Source organism: Prinia subflava, chromosome 17 (assembly GCF_021018805.1).
Source record: "Prinia subflava isolate CZ2003 ecotype Zambia chromosome 17, Cam_Psub_1.2, whole genome shotgun sequence".
NCBI lineage: Eukaryota > Metazoa > Chordata > Aves > Passeriformes > Cisticolidae > Prinia > Prinia subflava.
This window is the reverse complement of record NC_086263.1, coordinates 14,388,518-14,406,986: the sequence shown is the minus strand read 5'-3', so window position 1 is coordinate 14,406,986 and position 18,469 is coordinate 14,388,518. Positions and strand designations below refer to the sequence as shown.

Here is an 18,469-nt window from a genome sequence, read left to right as displayed (position 1 = left end):
GATTTTTGGCTGAATAAAAACCTCCTATGATATGATGGAAGATTAACTTTGAATGAGATCAACACTAAACTTCAGGTAAACTGCATTCCTCTAGTGCTGTCCCCAATATTTAGAACCAGCTGGAGGAGAGGAGATGGCCAACAGCAGCAGGAATAAAATGGGGCCTCTCCTGGGACATTTAAATTCTGTGTGGATCAAAACCAGAATCTGAAAATGCTGATCCTACAAACACATTCCATGACTGCTCCTTCCCTCTGGAATTTTACGTTGCCCAGATCTGTTGGATCACCTGCCCGTGATCCCTCTCTAATACATGACTTGTAAAAGGTGAGGAAACCATAAAAATTAAACTAAAGAAATTAAAATTAAATTAAAGAAAAAGCACTAGGTACATCTTGTTTAGCCTAAACCATTTCTTTTTGCCAAGAATGGGTTGAGGCAGGTTCCCAGCTATGCAGGGGATCTGGAAGGTCACACTGAACTGGGAGCAGGCTGCAGGCAGCAGCTCCTGCAGCTGGAGGATCCAAGTGCCAGGGGAACCATGGACACAATCCTGATGATTATACAGATCCCAGAGCAGAAGATTCAATCCTCCCATAAAAATTGAGCTTTTTCAACCAGAAAAGCAGTGAATAACATGAAAAATCAAACCCTGGAGAACTACAACACCTTCTAAACCAGCTGGATAAAAAGTCCACCAAGCCTGACACCCTCAGACACAAATCCTGGTGGCAAAGAGCATAAGAAAGGAAAACTTCCATTCTTTTGTGTTATCAGCAGCTGGGACACCCTGGGCCCAGCACGGGCACACTGGGCCTCTCCCAGTCCCTCTGGAAGCCACCTGAGCTCCCTGTGACCCTCAGCAGGTACAACCGTGGTGACCACACTCAATTAACAACTCCTGCAGGTTTCCAAGAAAGAAAACATCACCTTGGGCTTCTCTGTGTCCCTCATGGTTTTATAGGAATTGCCTAGCTCCTTCTGAGCTGAGCTCTTCTGAAATTGAGGCTACTTAGAAGCTTCTCCATAGCTCCATCATCTCTGTGGTCCTTCCATGCAATGGGATTAAATTCCCATTTCTTGGGATACACACAGTTCCCAGCACTCTGCATTTCAGATTTGGCAGCAACTAAAGTTTGTACCACAACACAGTCATTTACTGCTTAGCACTCCCCATATATCAAACACTTCCTGAAATTCCATGTGCCTCTTGGGAGTTGTACTTCTACTGTACATTTCTTCTCCCTGGACATTTCACCTGCCACTTTATCCCTCAGCAGGTCTCAATCTTTTATCATTCCTTTCAATTCAAGATTCATTTCCAATTGGACTAATTTGCTTCCATTTGGCCACCGTACTATTTCAGGCCAATCTGCAAAGGGAGCATTTGCAGGAGCACTGATCTCTGGCAGGACACTTGGCTGGGAAGAGCCTTCCCTGTGAGAACCAACATTTACTCCTAACCCCATTTCCTGGCTTTTAACCCGCTGCAAATCTATGAAAAACATTCTTGCCTTATGAAAGTTTTATTTCTTTCAAGGTCAGGGATGAGAGGCCTTCCCAAAATCTTTTTACAAGTACGCTACAGGAGCAAGTGCCTCACCTGTATCTCCCCAAAGACAAGTTTTATTACTTTACAGCTTCACAAGCTTTTGGAAGAATCATCTTAATGTAAAAATCCCTGAAGAATTAACCACCCTCACAACACAAGACTGCTTCCCTTTTCTCGCTCTTGTACCAAATCCAGCCATTTTTACACAACAGCACAGGAAAAACACCCAAAGTCTCCTAAGCTTTGCTGCAGAGCAGATTGCAAGACAAGAACCCAACTCTGGCTCACTTTTGGAACTGATTAAATGCAGCACAAAGCTGTCAAGGTCTAAAAAAACAGAGCAAAGAGCCTTCATTCCCTCCCAATTACATCCCACTAGGAAAGCAGGACTTGGTTTTGGAGAAGAAACCAAAGGAAGAACTTCAAACTGGAAGCTTTTCTGAACAGTGCTTTGGAAAAACAATCCCAGAGCAAACAGAGAAGAGAACACACTGGATTAAGGGAAACCAGCAATTTACACACTTCCAGGAAATTAAATATTTCACTTGTTCTGAAATAGACTCAAAGCCCATCAATCCATCAATGCTGAGCAATTCTTCACTTTCCTATCTTCGAGTTCTGAAAACCAAGGCCTTTAATGAGAGAAACACTAAGGTTTGTTTTTTCCTTTTCTTGATGGATGTGTTTTCATCTTATTTTACTCATAACCCTTAAAAACCAACTTATTCTGAACCTCATAATCAACACCCAAAGGATGAGAGGAGGGAAAGCTGACAGAGCTGGTGTTCCCCTCCAATATTCAAGGTCCTGCCTTGGCAGTGGGACTGACCTCACCCAAGAGCTCTGGTCTGTCCCTGCTTCACTCTGCTCCCTCCCCACACAATGGAAGCCTTTTCCTGGATTATTCCAAGTCCTGCAGCACCACAACAACCTCTTTTATCATTAAACAGATCAAAAAGCCAAACACTCCAACTGCATAAAAGTGAGGAACTGTTTCTACCAGAAAGTTTAGGGTTTTTTTTTTCCAGAGATCTCAGTGAATTAACTTCTCACAACAAACCACAAGGAAGCACAATGCGCTTGCAACTTCAGCAAAAATGTGAGTTTGCATTTTTAACAGCAGAGTTGCAAAGAAAGCAGAAAGTGAGACCAGTTGATTCAAGCTGTTTCTGGTTAGCAGGAAAAAGGCTTGAGCAGATTTCTGTGAAAGTTGAACAGTTTAGATTTGGGGAGCCTTCCTCATTTTCACTCTTGGTCCCTACAAGACATTTTCTCTGATTTTAAAATATCTGGACATCTCCAAATGGCAAAGCAAACAGATGTGCAGACAAGAAGGTGAGGCTTACCTGTGCTACCTGCAGGGAAACAACCCGTGCCCTTTTCCCTATTCCAACAGTTTCATTACACAAATAATGAATTCTCCTGGTGCTTTCCTACACACAGCGTGCAGACAGAAGGAATTCTTGCCAGAATCCCTCATCTCTCTCACAAGAGATTAAGCTCAGTGAATGAAATCTGCATGAGGTAACATCTTTAACTTGCTGAGACTAACACAGAACCAAGGCCAAGCCACAAAGTCCTTCATAAACTCAGTTCAAAGAAAACAGCCCCACAAATCCACCTATAGACAGGCTTGCAGCAGAATCCATTCACACCTCTGGAATGTAAAACTCCAACCAGGATTTGCCTGCACTGATAAAATGCCCTTCATATCAGCCTAAAGGTAAATATCTGCATAGCCCAGCTAAGCATGCGCCGGAAATATGGGAAAAGCCTTTAATATCAAGTGTGAAAATTAACATTAAACATCAGGAGTTCACCAGACATTTGCATAAAATTTTAATTAGCTGTATCACAGACAACATTTATCCTTAGATTAGACAATTACTGTAAGTCACATGCATGGAAAGTGAGGTTTGGAAAATAGTTATTAATTCAGTCAGTCTGTGATCTGAATGTGCAGACATCAATCTACATTAAAATATCTCTGCCTTGCTGCCTCCCCTCCCGGGTGGGAACACACACACACCCAGAGATGTGCTCTCCTTGCCACCAGGCTGCAGTGACAGAGGGAGGTGATGCTCAGGGATCTGTATTCCAGGATAAATCAGGGAATTCTTGCCAGTCTGGAAAGGATCAGGCTCACAGAAGGTGCTGCCAGGTGCTGACTGAGGAAGAAGTTCCCCCAGACAGACACCGACACCACACCTGCACACACAACCCCAATCCCAACAAGAAGTCAGCTCCTATTTATGGCAAAGAAAAAGGATTCCTAGTGCCTGACACTAAATTCACATCCTGGTTTTCCTGGGATAGCTGGTTGTGTGTCTAAATCCAAGCCCACTGTGTTTGAGGAAGTCTCATTTTCCACAAACGGCTCAGAAAGCAGAAAAAACCCAAACACAAACCTGTACATAAAAATCAGGAACATACAGTAGAAAAAAAAGCCATTTTTCTTATACTAAATTCACTCTGCTAGACAGATTTTCAAACCTGATTAATTGTCTGATTTATTTTTTTTCCCTCTTCATAAATTATTCTCAGAGAACAACTGGCTGACCAGAGGGTCTCATTACCCTGCCTATGACACAATATTCAACTGCAATCCAAACACTGCTCCCAAAACCAAACAGGAAAAGGGGCAACTGTGCATCGTGGCCATTTGGAGGAGAGGACTGAGAGGAGAGAAGACACTTGGCACTACACAGAAAAGCCAACAAGCAGAACACTTATTAGCTCTCTTTTGCTATTCTACAGCAGAGAAAACAGCAATTCATGGGAATAAAACAGCAAAATGAAGAGCCTGAAACTCCCATCAATGCCCTTCCTCAACCTTCAAAATTATTTAGGAAACGAGTTACAAATACAGATTGGCAAAGGGTTTGGAGAACAGGGTTAACTCCAGAGGAAAGGTTTCATTTCCATTTTTCACAGCTTAAATGCTTGTCTTCTTCAGTGTAATTTCTGAGGAGAGGAAATGGTTCAAAATTCAAAGTTTTGGAAGCTTTCCACTCCCTTTTACAAATGAGAGAACAAGGTCAGCTTTCACAGACAGCAGGTGGCCAAATTATTTCTTTATTTAAAGAGTTAATGCTGGAAGATAATTCTCCTTCAAATTTATGTATATTCATGAGTGCCAAGGTTTGATTCTGCACTGGTTTTACAGTCCTGTCTCAGCCTCACTGAGGGAAAGCAGCTCCAGCTTGAGCAGACTTTTAGCTATAAAAGAGATTTATGGACACAAATCTGGTTCTGTTTTCTCCATACCATCTCCTTGTCTCCTTAAATTCCCAGGATTTGAGCTCCATGGGGAGCTCATTTCTCAGAGTGTACGGGAAGGGGGGTGAGGAGCAAATCTTTAACCTGTCTCACACAGCAGCACCACCTGGCCACGTCCTTTTGGGACCTGCCAAGCCACAGGTGCTGGGGCTTTGTCACCCCCAGCTCCAGTGGCCTTTGTGGGGCTGTCACCCCCAGCTCCAGTGGCCTTTGCAGGGCTTTGTCACCCCCAGCTCCAGTGGCCTTTGTGGGGCTGTCACCCCCAGCTCCAGTGGCCTTTGTGGGGCTGTCACCCCCAGCTCCAGTGGCCTTTGTGGGGCTGTCACCCCCAGCTCCAGTGGCCTTTGTGGGGCTGTCACCCCCAGCTCCAGTGGCCTTTGTGGGGCTGTGTCACCCCAGCTCCAGTGGAATTGCAGGGCTTTGTCACCCCCAGCTCCAGTGGAATTGCAGGGCTTTGTCACCCCCAGCTCTGGTGGCCTTTGTGGGGTTTTGTCACCCCAGCTCCGGTGGCCTTTGTGGGGTTTTGTCACCCCCAGCTCCAGTGGAATTCAGCTGGAATCATGGCCAGGCTGGCTGTAACTGTGCCATGAAGGGCTGGGAGAGGGCAGAGCTCTGCCAGACCTGCAGATCACCACTCACGACCCAAATCCGACCTGCACCGGGATCTAATTTTAGGATTACCAGCTTTGACAACAGCTCTTTAAAAATAACATTCCTCCTTCTAGGGCCAGGTCAAGTGTCACCCCCAGTGCCACCTGCACTGTGGGCACATCTCAGTTTATTCTTCATTCTTCTTCTTCTTCAGGTGTGCAGTGGATATCAGAATATTCCAGAATTACAGACCAGTGTGAGGTCAGGCCCTTACGCACTGAACCAGAAATGCCAAATGCAAATTAATCCAACAGGGCAGTGAAAATACCTCCCCAAAGGAATTTGTTCTCTGGGGATTACCTGTTCCAACAAAAGCATTTTGTCTGTTTTCTCACAAATTGAGTAGAAAAAAAAAGATCACCCAATGTGTGGCTTGACTGAAAGGTAACAACCTGAAATAAATTCAGCTTACATTTCGGTATACTTTAATTATATTTTCAACTGAATTAAGGGCAGTAGGAGACACTTCTCTCCTTTCATATCTTCCTTTTGGAAGGGAAGAGGATATCCAATATTCTTGCCAGAGGACATGGCTTAGAATCTATTACTAATTAGAAAAGTCCAGCCTTGTCACTTGGGCTGTTATGGGGTAACAGGGACCTGCTCACGCCCTCCCAGATCAGCCTGAACACAAGAGAACTGCAGAAAATACAAGACCACAAAATGTCAGCTCCCTCCTTTAAGCCCTGGTGTTTTCCCACAGAATTGCAATTTTTCAAATTCACATTCATCTAAATGAGGGCTCATGTATCAAACTCCGTATTTTGGGAATGTGTTTTGGGAAGATACCTGCTACTTAAAATTACCCAACGATTTCATTAACTAAATTGATTTTGCACTTTTATTAATATGAAGCAGACATCACCAAGTGCAGTTTCTCCCATCCTCCTACACACACCAGACATGAAACCACATTAATACACTCAGTAGGCCAGAGGCAAACACTCACCATGACAAGAGATTAGGGGGGAAAAACAGTTTAACTCTCCAGTTACTACTGGTAGAAGCTGAAGGATTAATACTTTTATTTTATGACACAGATTTCTAAGGAAAAGGATCGTTCAAGAAGTACAAGATGCCAAGAAATACCTGTCCATACATCCAAACACTATTTTTTCCATTTTAATTAAGTGTTCTGCCTGCCAGCACAAACTACAAGCCTGCAAAGAAAACAGAGATTGATTTAATATCTTACTCACATTCATCAATGCCCATTCACGGCATAAAATTTCAAGTGCCTTCCCTCACAGCCACCAGATTTTGCACAATCATCTTGAAAAGTCAACACAGTGTCTTAATTCAACTGTCAGAGCTGGTAACGACATCAGATTGCTTTAAACCTCCGAAATTCAGGTACATGAGCTGTCTGCTCATGAGATTGGACTTGAGGAGAAAATCCTTCCCTGTGAGGGCAGGGAGGCACAGGGTGCCCAGAGAAGTTGTGGCTGCCCCTGGATCCCTGGAAGTGTCCCCCAGGCCAGGCTGGATGGGGTTTGGAGCAGCCTGGGACAGTGGAAGGTGTCCCTGTCATGGCAGGGGTGGCACTGGGTGGGCTTTAAGGTCCCTTCCAACCCAACCCATTGTGGGATTCTGTGAAAAAATCCCCAAATCCTCCCTGCCTGTTGCTGGAGGAACTTTCTAGCCAAATCCCAGGGTTCCAGAGCAGGATTTGCTGCCAGCAGTGGGGCTCAGAGGAGACCTGAGGGTGGGATTGTCCCGGTCCTGCCTGCTCCGCTCTGCCTCACACCGGATCCGCGGGAGGAACGCTCCTGATCCAACACAGCGGGGCAAGCAGGGCTGGGGCTGCTCACAGATCACATCACCGGCCAATTAATGCCAAGGTCACTCTAATTACCTGAAAGAACACCCCAAATAAAGGGAGCACCAGTCATTTCAACAGCAGGCTCCAGTTACAGCTCACCGGGCAAAGCTGCACCTGGGGAGCTCAAACTGGAGGTGAAGTTGATGGTTTAGATTTGGGACTGGTGACTGTGCAAGGACTGCAGACAGGGTTCTGGGAAATCTCCTTTTCCTGCCTAGTGACAGCAACTCCATGTTGAAGACGGCCACAGAGAAGGAGGAAATTTGGTCCTTCACCCTCCAAATTACCAAATTTCATTAAATCTTAGCCCTGCCCTTTTCCTACCCTGAGTTTAGCTCTGTCCTGCAACACCAAATGTTCAGCTTTTCCTCTGACTACCCCGTATCTCCTCTACTTTCATACTGTACACACCAGAGTTCCCAAAACCCTTCCCAAAATCCTTCCCAAACCCACCCACCTCTTCTCCCTCTTCCCATCAGACCAGTCTAACACGTCCAGCACCGCCACCTCGGCAGGAGCAATTCCACACGAGAGGTCCCAGCTCTGCCACCAGCAACCTGGATCTACCCTGGATTCTGGTTCCCAGGAAATAAAACTCAAGAATATTGAACAATGTAAAAATAATTCACTTTGGTCAACTTCTGTGGTGGCCCAGTTCCTGATTCTGAGCTGTATTTTTAAGTTCAGCTTTGATGGAAGTGAATCACTCCAAGATTTTTTTAAAGTATCAGTACATTTGACATAAGGATTTTGCCTCATCTTGCTGCTTCAAGCTTTCCAATTCCTTCATTCATGCACAAAAAAGAGTCATCCTTGTTCAACAATGAAAATATTTGTTATTATTTTATTATTACTTTGTTGATTTTTGTGGAATTAGAAAAAAAAAAAAAAAACTGGTTTGAAAGTGCCAGTGAATCCCACATTCTCCTATGCAGATATTCAAAAATTTTCAGCTGTCAGCATAACAATTCCTCAAATTTTCTGAATCCACCCTCCAGCAGTAAAATCCTACCTACTCTTTTATCTATTCTGGATATTTAGACGGAAAATTATTTGAGTGGGAGGCAGCTTGTTCGTTTCAAAGAGGATGACAAAGACTTGTTACTCAAAAGCATCTGTGCCTGTTCCTTCATTAAAGGTCATTTTCTTCCAGTCAGCTCTTGCAGAGAACATCTTCTACCCCCTTAGCTTTGATACCCTGCAAGCAGCAACTGGATCATGTCCTTGGGACTCCACATACCTCCTAAGGAATCCACATGGAAAAGGCAATACCTGCCTCTGTTTCCAAAGCAGCTGATTGTGGCCTGGGATATATTGAATAAAATGCAATAAACCCCTCGGGTAGCACTGTTCCTCCCTGTCCCTCGCAGAGCTGCCTGGTGATTATTGTTCTGACCACTGTTTTCATGCAAGTCATTAAAAACATTCTCTCGTTAGATTTAGAAGCAGAACACGAAAGTGGCTTTAAAACTCACCCACTCCATTTTCTCTCTTTTTTTTTTTTTAAGAGCTTTCCACCTAGTCCAAATGCACAGAAGAAATTCTAGCCCATTAACATCCATCAGGGAGCAGTAATGAATTCATCAATACTGCTCCAATCCGTGGGCACGGCATCGTGCTGAATCATTTGGTAACTACATCTGCAGCAGGAAGGGCTCGCACAACCCTCCCCACACCGCCAGCAGCCACCTCCCTGGAGAAGGAAAAATGAATATATTGAGATATCCCTCAGCTCTGTTATCCCTCTGGATGGGGCTGGTGGTGCCTCTCCACACCAGGATTCCCACAGCCATCAAATCCTGCCTGGAGCTGCTCCCCCTGGGTATGTCCCTCCTTTGCCAAGCCACCTGCAGGCTTGCAAGGAGCTTTCAGTGCTCTTGCTTTTTATAAATGACACAAGGATTGGGTTTTTCCCTGCTTTTTAATGTACTAATTGAGTATTTAATTTGCAAAGAAAAAAAAAAAAAACAAAAGCCCCTCCACACCAGGTTACTGCAATGACGCTGAACTGTGATTTTATTTTTGTGTCTATTTACAGAGCTATGAGGGACAAACTTCTCCCTCCAGCAAGAAGTTTTCCTATCAGTGAAAGTTCTATGCATAAGAAAAGCAAAAAGCTACCAAAACCAGCCAGTCTTAAAAGAAAATAATGATCAAGTAACATGGAAGTTTAGCTGCCAAAAAAAAGCACATACCTGTGGCTGGAGTACAACAGTATTAAGTTACTGTTCTCACAACAAAGGAAAAGGAATCTAGTCTTGAAAAAAAATACATCAGCCTTAATGATATAAACACAATTATCCTTCAATGTAGATTGGAAAGTGCTCTGCCTGCTTTTCCTTGCCCAGGGATGCCAGGGCTGGTGGGCTCTGCAGTTTTCCATCTCTCCAAGTCCCTTGCTTGTGTTTACACTCTGAGTTCTAATGGCATCTCTAATTAACCCCACGAATAAATAGGGTTTTGTTAAGGCAGCCTTTCTAAAGCAAGTACAGCTAATTCAGGTCTCAGCACCTCTGGTGCCTTAACACAGATGATGTCTCAGAACACAGACTCACACATGTGTCTACATAGCCTCAACTCCCACAGCTTAATTCAATTAATACTATTAAATCTTTAATGCTCACCTTCAAAGGCTTTTTTTTTTAATTTTTAATAGCTCTCATAGGTGAGCACGAGTGTTTTAAGTCTTTCTGCTATATTTTAAATAAACTCCTCTTTTCTTGCCACTTTGATGTTTGCCTTTCTGACAAGCCTCTGCTCTGTGAAGCTGCTGCGACTTTGTTTTGTGTGCAGGATGACATTACAAGCTCCAAAAGATATGTTAATCACCGAGCTGGAATCTGGGATTTTTTTAATTCCTCTCACCTGCCCTCTGGGCTGGGAGTTGGCATTAGAACAGCTTTCATCAAAACAATGAAACCCGGGAGGAGAGAAGAGGCAACTGGAGGGAGGGGGCTCTGATTTGCATCTGTTTAGCATGGAAGCGCCAGGCGGGGCTTAATTCTCTTTTCCTCAGCTTTCCCATGAAAGGAGAGAATGCCAGTCACCGTATTTTATTTAAATAGTTAAAATAGCAGTTTTGACAAAAGACTGGCCAGGCTGGATGGAAGAATAAGCCTTGTGGCATCTTCAGGCACATCCAGGACCTGAATGTGTTTTTAATTCTCCCCTTCTCTCACTCCAACTACCTTGAGACCCCTCCCCACCTTGCCCTGCCCGTTTCTAAATTTTGTATTTGTGAGACAAAGCTTTGAAAACACATTTCAGGCCTTTCTATAAAGTATAAACTACAAGAAGAAACAAAACAGAAAAAAAAACCCCAGCACAGACTTTTCTCCTCCTTTAAAGTTTATTTTTCTTCTGAGTAAGAAAAAGAAAACCCTCGTTAAAATAAAACTAAAAATCAGCATTTCCAGGGACAGGAAAAGGCACTATAGTATTATATACACTATCCAAGCTGACACAAAAAAGAAGAGATTAAAAGCCTGGCTGCAAGCCAAGGCGTCCAGACACAATTTTGCACAGAGCATAGAGAACAAAAGTGTTCCTGCATTCAGGATGTTGCAGCATTTCCTGCACTCACACCTGAAATCAAACAGCACCAAAAACCAGGGATCCCAGCCAGCCCCAGATCAACAGGTCCTCACCCTCCTGAGTGAAAGATGTGCCCACACTTTGCTTGATCCAGACCATCTCCTGCAGAACAGACCCCCCTCGTAAAGCAAATTAAAAACAGAATAATAAAGACAAGCTACAAAACTCTCCTGCTGTTCTGCACTCCTCAATATTTCAGCAGAGTTCCCATCACGCAGAGCACTCCCCAAAATTCCCAATCTCCAGCCACACAACACGTCCTGACTTTTAAAGCTGATGTAAATACTCCTGGAGGCATCCTATGGTCGTATTATGATGAAATTAAATATACACAGACACTATTGGCTGGCAGACAGACACCAACACGGCAGTTGCAGCACTCAGTGTGTTTAAAGCAGCAGGCCAGGCAAAAGGAGATTATTCACTAGGTAGTCAAACGTAAAAAAGAGCCAGACATTTCAGTCTGTCTCAGTGTCTCACAAAGGGGTCAGCGATTTGTAAATTTTAAACACAACACTTAAGCAGTTTTGCAGACTAAAAATCCTTTGATGATGTACCTCAGTGCTTCTCTGCAACAGACCAGTTTAAAAGTGATTTTGCTGTCCTCGAGTTTTTATACTTCAGCTTCTCTACAAGAATTCTGAAAGCCAAATCAAACCAATTATAAACATTCCTGTATTTTTACTTCCTTATTAAAGCTTCCCAAGAGAACCAGTAAACATATAAATATCTTTCAAAGGAGTCACCCAAATACCAATAAAATCCTCAGAAAGAAGCTGCTTTGCTAAAAAAGTATGAAAAACCAGGGGCTGCATAATCATAGCATGGTGCAAAGACAGTCATGCTGCTCTGAGCAGCAGATAGAAATTTCTGCCTTAAAAATACACATAAATTGAAAAGATTCTCAAAAATTACAGTATTAAACACTGATTTCTGATCTGCATTTGCATACTCCTAAGAAGAGTAGTCACTATCACCTCCGCTGTTTATCTAAAAACATTCCAACTTTATCTTGACTTTCTGAGAAACTCTTCTAAATTGGTAGACAAAGTTTAACTTCATGAACTCTGCTCAACAACAGCAGCAAAATATAGTAACACTTCTCATAGGTAATAAGCATTCCATCCTTTAAAAATAATCACTGCAAGCAGCAGAACACTGCAAGAAGCAATCAAACCCCTGCAATAAGGCAGGATGGGCTCAGAAGGCAAATATTTCATTAGATAACACAACAGAGGGGAGCTGAGGTTTTCCAGTGGTCATTACAGAGAGAGGTTTCCATCAAATAATTAAATACCTGGGCAGGGGCATTTGAAAGATGCACCAGATCCTCCCTGCATCTGAATATTGAGGGTAATGCCTGATCAGGAACCTCTAACCAGACATTACCAGTCACAATCCAGCAACGGCACAAAATGGGAGGGTTTTCCTCTGATTGATTAAGCAAATAATTAAGAATATTAAAGTTCTGTTTTTCAAATAACAGTTGAAGTGCTTTCATTTACGTGCACCATGTGGCAGAGCACACTGTGCTTGACCATCCACCAGAAAACAGGCATGTTAGAACAGCCCTGCAGATAAGGATTAATTAATGATCTTCAAATCTGGCTGATTTCATAGGTTACAGCAAACATCTCTGCCTTACTGCTGTTGTCACAAGCCTCATCCCTGTCCAAATAGAGCTGAAAGTCAGTGGAAAAGCAGCTTCAGCAGCAATTGGGTCAACAGATTTGGCTGAAGAAATCCCCATCGCTAAAAAGAAAGAAATAAATAAAAATCAGAACGACAAAACCGAGGTGATGCTTGGGGTCTGCTCACCCCAGCAGCAGCAACACAGGAGGAACCTCCAGGGAACAGAATTCCTACCTAGAATTTGTGTTTGAAGGATTCTTTTGTGCTGCCATCTCAGGGGAGGAAGTTACCTCTAAAAATACTTTGGTCTCTCCCTGAGGAATATCAGAACTCCCTGTACCACTTAGTGGGGTTTGTCCCACAAAGGTTTTACTTGTGAACTGCACAGCTCTTACACCAGTGAGCAATTTACTCATGCAATTACTCCCAGTGGACTCAGAAGAACTGTGTGAGAAAGAAGGAGCTTTGCCAACCTCAAGGTTGCACAATCAGGGGGAAAAAAAGTCCAACCAAACCAGGGAGGAGGATAAATTGCCACTGACAAAAACTACAATCAAGAAATAGCTGGTGACAGATTGTTATTTAAGTACAAGGAAGTGATTTACACAGGAGCAGTTGTAATAAGATTATACGATTCTCTATTAAGATTCTTAAAATGTCTTTGTTCTAGCAAAGCTCTGAAAAGACCATTGCCCTTGCAAAGGTTCAGAAACTACTAAATTGATGTTAAGTCTAGAAATTAATATGATTTGGGAGAATAAAGACAAAAATGTAAAAGAACATCCCAGACATCATTAGTACCCTGTCATCCGTGCTGGTACCTTTCCCTAGCAGGGGTACAATGTATGTCGTAGCATTTCTTGGTGGCAAAACTCAAAACCCAACAAAGAGAAGTAGGGAGCTTGCTCTGCCTGGGTTTCTGCTTTTAAATAATGAAAACTCCCAGGTTGATTTTAGAAGCCATCACATTATGTAAGTGACATCTCCAGAAGGGCAGGGAAGTCTCTATGAAGTTATACTGGAGAGAGATTAAATCAGTGTCTGGCTGCTGAATTTTAGCCATGACCCCCAGACTCCACCATGTATTTGAATAATCAGTTCTAAAACTACAGCCCCAAAAATGGCCATAACTCCCCCAATACTGAAAAGCAAACAAGGCAAGGAAGTCTTCAGATTTCTATCACGTAGGGTGAACATAAACCATCTCTAACTAAGGTGTCTGGCATGGTTTTAAACCAATAAGCAGCTTTGAACTTTCAAAAAAACCAATTTATTATTTCATTTGTATTGTTCACTAAGTGTTGCATTCTGAGAAACAAAAAAACCCCAAAAGAGTCAAAGTCCCAACCCTGCAGAAACATCACAGAGGCCTTCTCCTGCCTGGGTCACCCTCCAAACCCTCCTGGACCTTATGACCATTTAGGATTTGTTATATGGTGACATGAAAGACTCAGACACTGCAGACAACACGGCTAAAACAGCTCTGGGAGGAGAGGAAGGAACAGGAGCAGTGTGGAAGGAAAAGCAGGAGCAGGAACAGGGTGGAAGGAAAGGCAGGAGCAGGGTGGAAAGAATCTGCAGAGGTCTCATGCACAAATTTCAGCTAATTACTTGAGGCAGCTCAGGGAGCTCCACTCCTGATGGTGAAAGGAAAACTATGCCTTGAAAATAATTCGTATGGATCACGACAACAAAACAAGAGTGTGGCTGAGATTCCAAACTTCCCCAGCCACCTCCACCATAAAACACAGGCAAGGGGAGGCTCCAAGGCGGAGCTGCACCCAGGCCTGGGCTGGGACTGGTTTCACCCAGCTGCACTCCCAGTGCCAGTGGGGACCTGTCCGAGCCTGAGCTGCTGCTTCCCCACCTGCACAGCGCTGGATTTTGCAAGCCAAGGCACAGGAGGCGAGAACAGCCCGGGCCTGACCTTGAACACAGGCTCGAGGCACCAGTTAGAGGCATTTATGTTAACAGCCCTGGGTGACAGGAACCAGAGAGACTCACTATTAACAATTAATGCAACACGAAGTACTGGCTCTGAGATCAATTCGAGTTCAATTTCTGTAACAATACCAGAAAAATGAGCAGAGAATTGTCTATACAGAAGAAAAGCATCTCGCTGCATAATAACTCAAAGTTATGTTTCCATATAAAAAGGCACAATAGTGAATTACAAACTGAATTCTGCAGACATCTCCAGTGCCAGTGCAACCAACAAACACAAAGTATTTCTAAACTGATTTTCTAATTAGTATCATCATTCATACCAAATCCACTGTTAGATATTTACATAGAACTCAAAGTTACTCTCCTTAAATTCTGCCTACAACCACTCGTTACCTACAGCAAACAGCACAGAACATTTTGGCCCAACTACTTCACCTTTATCAATGGTCTGGAGCAGCATCATAAAATCAAGCAAACCTCAGATTTGGAAACCAGAGAGAAAACTGTTATTTGTAAAATGATAAATAAGGAATACCAGTTTTCCTGTAGCTTTCCACCTGCTGCACCGCTCAGCGAGAGGCTCAGCCCAACAGCCACTGAACTCTAGATCCATCTCTGAATCCACTCTCACATTCAGCCATTCTGGATTCTTTCTCCATGCAGAACAGGAAAGCAGCCCTGTAGCAGCCAGCTAAACTGATTAACTCAGACTCTTTAGGGTCTGTTATTCAGCACAGCCGGGTCTGTACCAAACCTGGAGCACACCAACGCTAGCAGACCTACAATCAGCCCCAGCAGGTTTGATTCCAGAGGACAGCAATCCATGTTTTTCTCCTCCATGGAGTCTCCTGCCTTCTTAATGAGCAGCCAGGCTACTGAAACACACAAAAACCTGCTGTTCTTTGAAGCACTTAAGCCAGCAGGATACTGGTACGTTTCGATATTTTTCCCTGCACAGATCAGAGCCAGGCGAAGTGGGAAAAGAACATTACAGGCGTTCCTACAAAGCAGGCACATTTCATTTTCTATTAGCAACATCCCAAGGGACACTTTAGCACTCTGCAAATATGGCCCTGGAAGACTGGGAAGTTGCTTCCTGAGTACCAGTCATTAAAGAAAGATATTAGAGTAACTTATATTCTTCTACACCAAGCAAAAGCCAGAGTCATTTCCCCATCCTACGTATGAGACCTAAGAAAAGCAAGATCAGGAACATCATAACTACTCTTTAATGTATTTCCCCTAAACTGATTATCATTTAATGATTTCTCTCTCTCTCTCTAAAGGAAAAAAAAAAAAACAACCACAGAAACAAAACCCTGATTTCTGTATCAGGAGAGACTATCAGCATTTTTATGAAGTAACAAATTAGGCCTTTGGCATTTCCCAGCAGCGATCCAAGATTTGAGGCTTCTTAAAAGCTCCAAGTTTTAAAGCAATCAAATGGCTGACAGCTGGAACAAAACTAGCGTGATTAACCAGTTATGTAAATAATGATGTGGTCAGTGCAAGCTGAATTCATTTCTGCTGCCTGCATTAGACTGGACATCAGATGTTTGTGAACTCTTCAATAAATGTGACAGTGGGAATAATGGAAGTGAAAACCAACACGAACATCAGCAGCCAGGCCACCTGACAGACAGGGATCTCTCCTAAGGTCCTTCCACAACCATCAGGTAACTCATAAAAAGCAATTTTTTAGCCCAGATACTACCCACCACTGCTTAGCTTCTACCTAGGGAACAAGTCAACTGTTTTTTCTCAGAAGACAAGTCCATGGAGAGATGGAGAAGGATGGAGAGAGGCTGGTTATCTACAAGGGCTTGGAGTGACAGGCCAAGGGGGAATGGCTTCCACTGCCAGAGAGAAGCACTGGATGGGAAAATGGGAAGGAATTCCTGGCTGGGAGGGTGGGCAGGCCCTGGCACAGGGTGCCCAGAGAAGCTGTGGCTGCCCCTGCATCCCTGGAAGTGTCCAAGGCCAGGCTGGATGGGGTCTGGAAAAACCTGAGATAATGAAAGATGTCCCTGCTATAGCAAAGGTGGGACTGGATGAGCTTTGAGGTCCCTCCCAACCCAACCCAACCCATGCTGGGATTCAAAGATCCTGTGAGTCCTACATTGCATCTCTTAAAGGCTGATAATAAATTTCATTCCTCAGCAGATATAAAACTCGAGCTGCTGTGTCAGAGAACTGTTGTGACACAGGGGTAATGTTGCAGAGTAACTTCACGGAATCAAGGAAGTTACAATCAGCACCCCCAAGTCAGACTTCCTCAAATGGAACCCACAGTCAATTTGGCCTTATCAGAATTCGCCTTCAGGAATGCACACTCATGGGTCATTTGTGCTTGATAATTTTATAGCATAGTTAAATATTTAATATGGGGAAGATTATCTCTGAAATTCTGTCGAGCTAGTTTACCATTACTTCGAGCTCATAAAGGAAAATTTATCAAAAGTTTTGATTCTTCCCAATAGAACTCTATACTTGAGTTTGTTCAAAAATAACACATCTGAGAATCAGCCAAGACAAACATATTTAGAAGTAACTCCTAAACAGGCTGCATTTTGCTAAAGATACCATAACAATGTATTTCTATTTCTAATTTAAAAAAATCATTCATCCCACATCTCACGCCCCAGCAATACAATTTCCTATGACCTTGTGTCTCACGAAACACAGCAACACACCGGAATTATGCAAGAGTTCTGTATTACCATGAAACACATATTTCAGTGGAGAGAATAATAAAACTTAATCTCGTGGCCTGATTTGCATTTTGAACTGCTCAAGTCAGACTCCACAGCCCATAACATCTGCAACAGCTTCACAATCCTAACAAGTCTTTTAGGCTTCCTGTTGAAAATGGATGAGCGTGTAGATAATTCAGGTTATTTTCTTAAAAGATGAGAAGAAGAAATATGTCCAATTGCTCTAAATTTAAAATCTCCCTTGGCTTTTCAGATCAGTGTCGATACCGTACTTGAGAAGGGGGAGGGGGAAGCATTACACACCCATAAAACTGAGACCAAATGCTACCAGTTTTAAAGCCTTAGAGCTTTAAATCTTTAACATGAATATTTTAACATTTACATTAAAGCCTCACGGCTTTAAAATAGGGGACTTCCATTGTGGGCAGCCTGTGATAATTACTGTTTCAATATATTTCACAGCAATAATGTAATACAGCTCGCTGTCTACCCAACCCTAATCTGTAGCATCGCAGGTACTGCAGGTAAAAATTTTAAAATATACATAAGTATGTATCAGTGTAAATATACAGAAAGAGAGACAGAATATCACAGAACCACAGAAAAACACAGAATTATTAGGGCTGAAAGGGACATCCGGAGATCATCTAGCCCAAGCCCCCTATTTAAAACACCCTTAAAAATTATTAAAGCCATTAACACACATCTCCCAAACAACCATATCACTGAAAATACAACAATATAACCCCCGCCCCGCCACGATGGAGGTGAACAACGCCGGGGCGGGGGTCGGACGGGGCGGACCGGAGCCCCCCCGCCCCAGCGCCGCCGCCGGGAGCCCCCCGAGCCCGCAGGCCCCGCCATCCCCCGCAGCCCCGGGAGGCCCATCGGGAGCCAGGCCCAACCTCGGGGCCGCGGCCGCCCAACCCATCCCCGCCGCCGCCCGCCCGGCCGCCCACCGGCGACAACAAAGGCCCCGCGGCCCCGCGCCCTGCCCGCGGGGACCCCCGGGGGGCCCTTCCCGCGCCCACCCCGCGCCCCGCCGAGGGGAAAGGCGGGGCGGCGGGGGCTGCCCGCCCGTTCCCCCCCGCCCCGTGCCGCGGCCCGCGGGAGCCGCGCTGACCTGCGGGCGCGGGGCGGGCGCGGTGTCCCGGTGTCCCGGTGCCCGGCGGCCGCGGGCTGCGCTTGACACCCACACGCACCATCCAACATGGCGGCGGCGGCCGCGGGGAGGCGGCGGAGGAGGCGGAACCGGCGGCCGCGCGCGGCCCCGAGGCG

At 44.3% G+C, this 18,469-nt stretch overlaps 1 protein-coding gene across 2 annotated transcripts in view; it reads right to left on the bottom strand.

The window, feature by feature from the left end:
* EPN2 (epsin 2) overlaps positions 1-18,469 on the bottom strand; it is a 42,970-nt gene extending 24,501 nt beyond the window's left edge. For both annotated transcript variants that reach the window (XM_063414837.1, XM_063414838.1), the window contains exon 1: positions 18,315-18,469. The gene's annotated coding sequence lies outside the window, so the exon portion shown is untranslated. The remainder of the gene's footprint in view (positions 1-18,314) is intronic.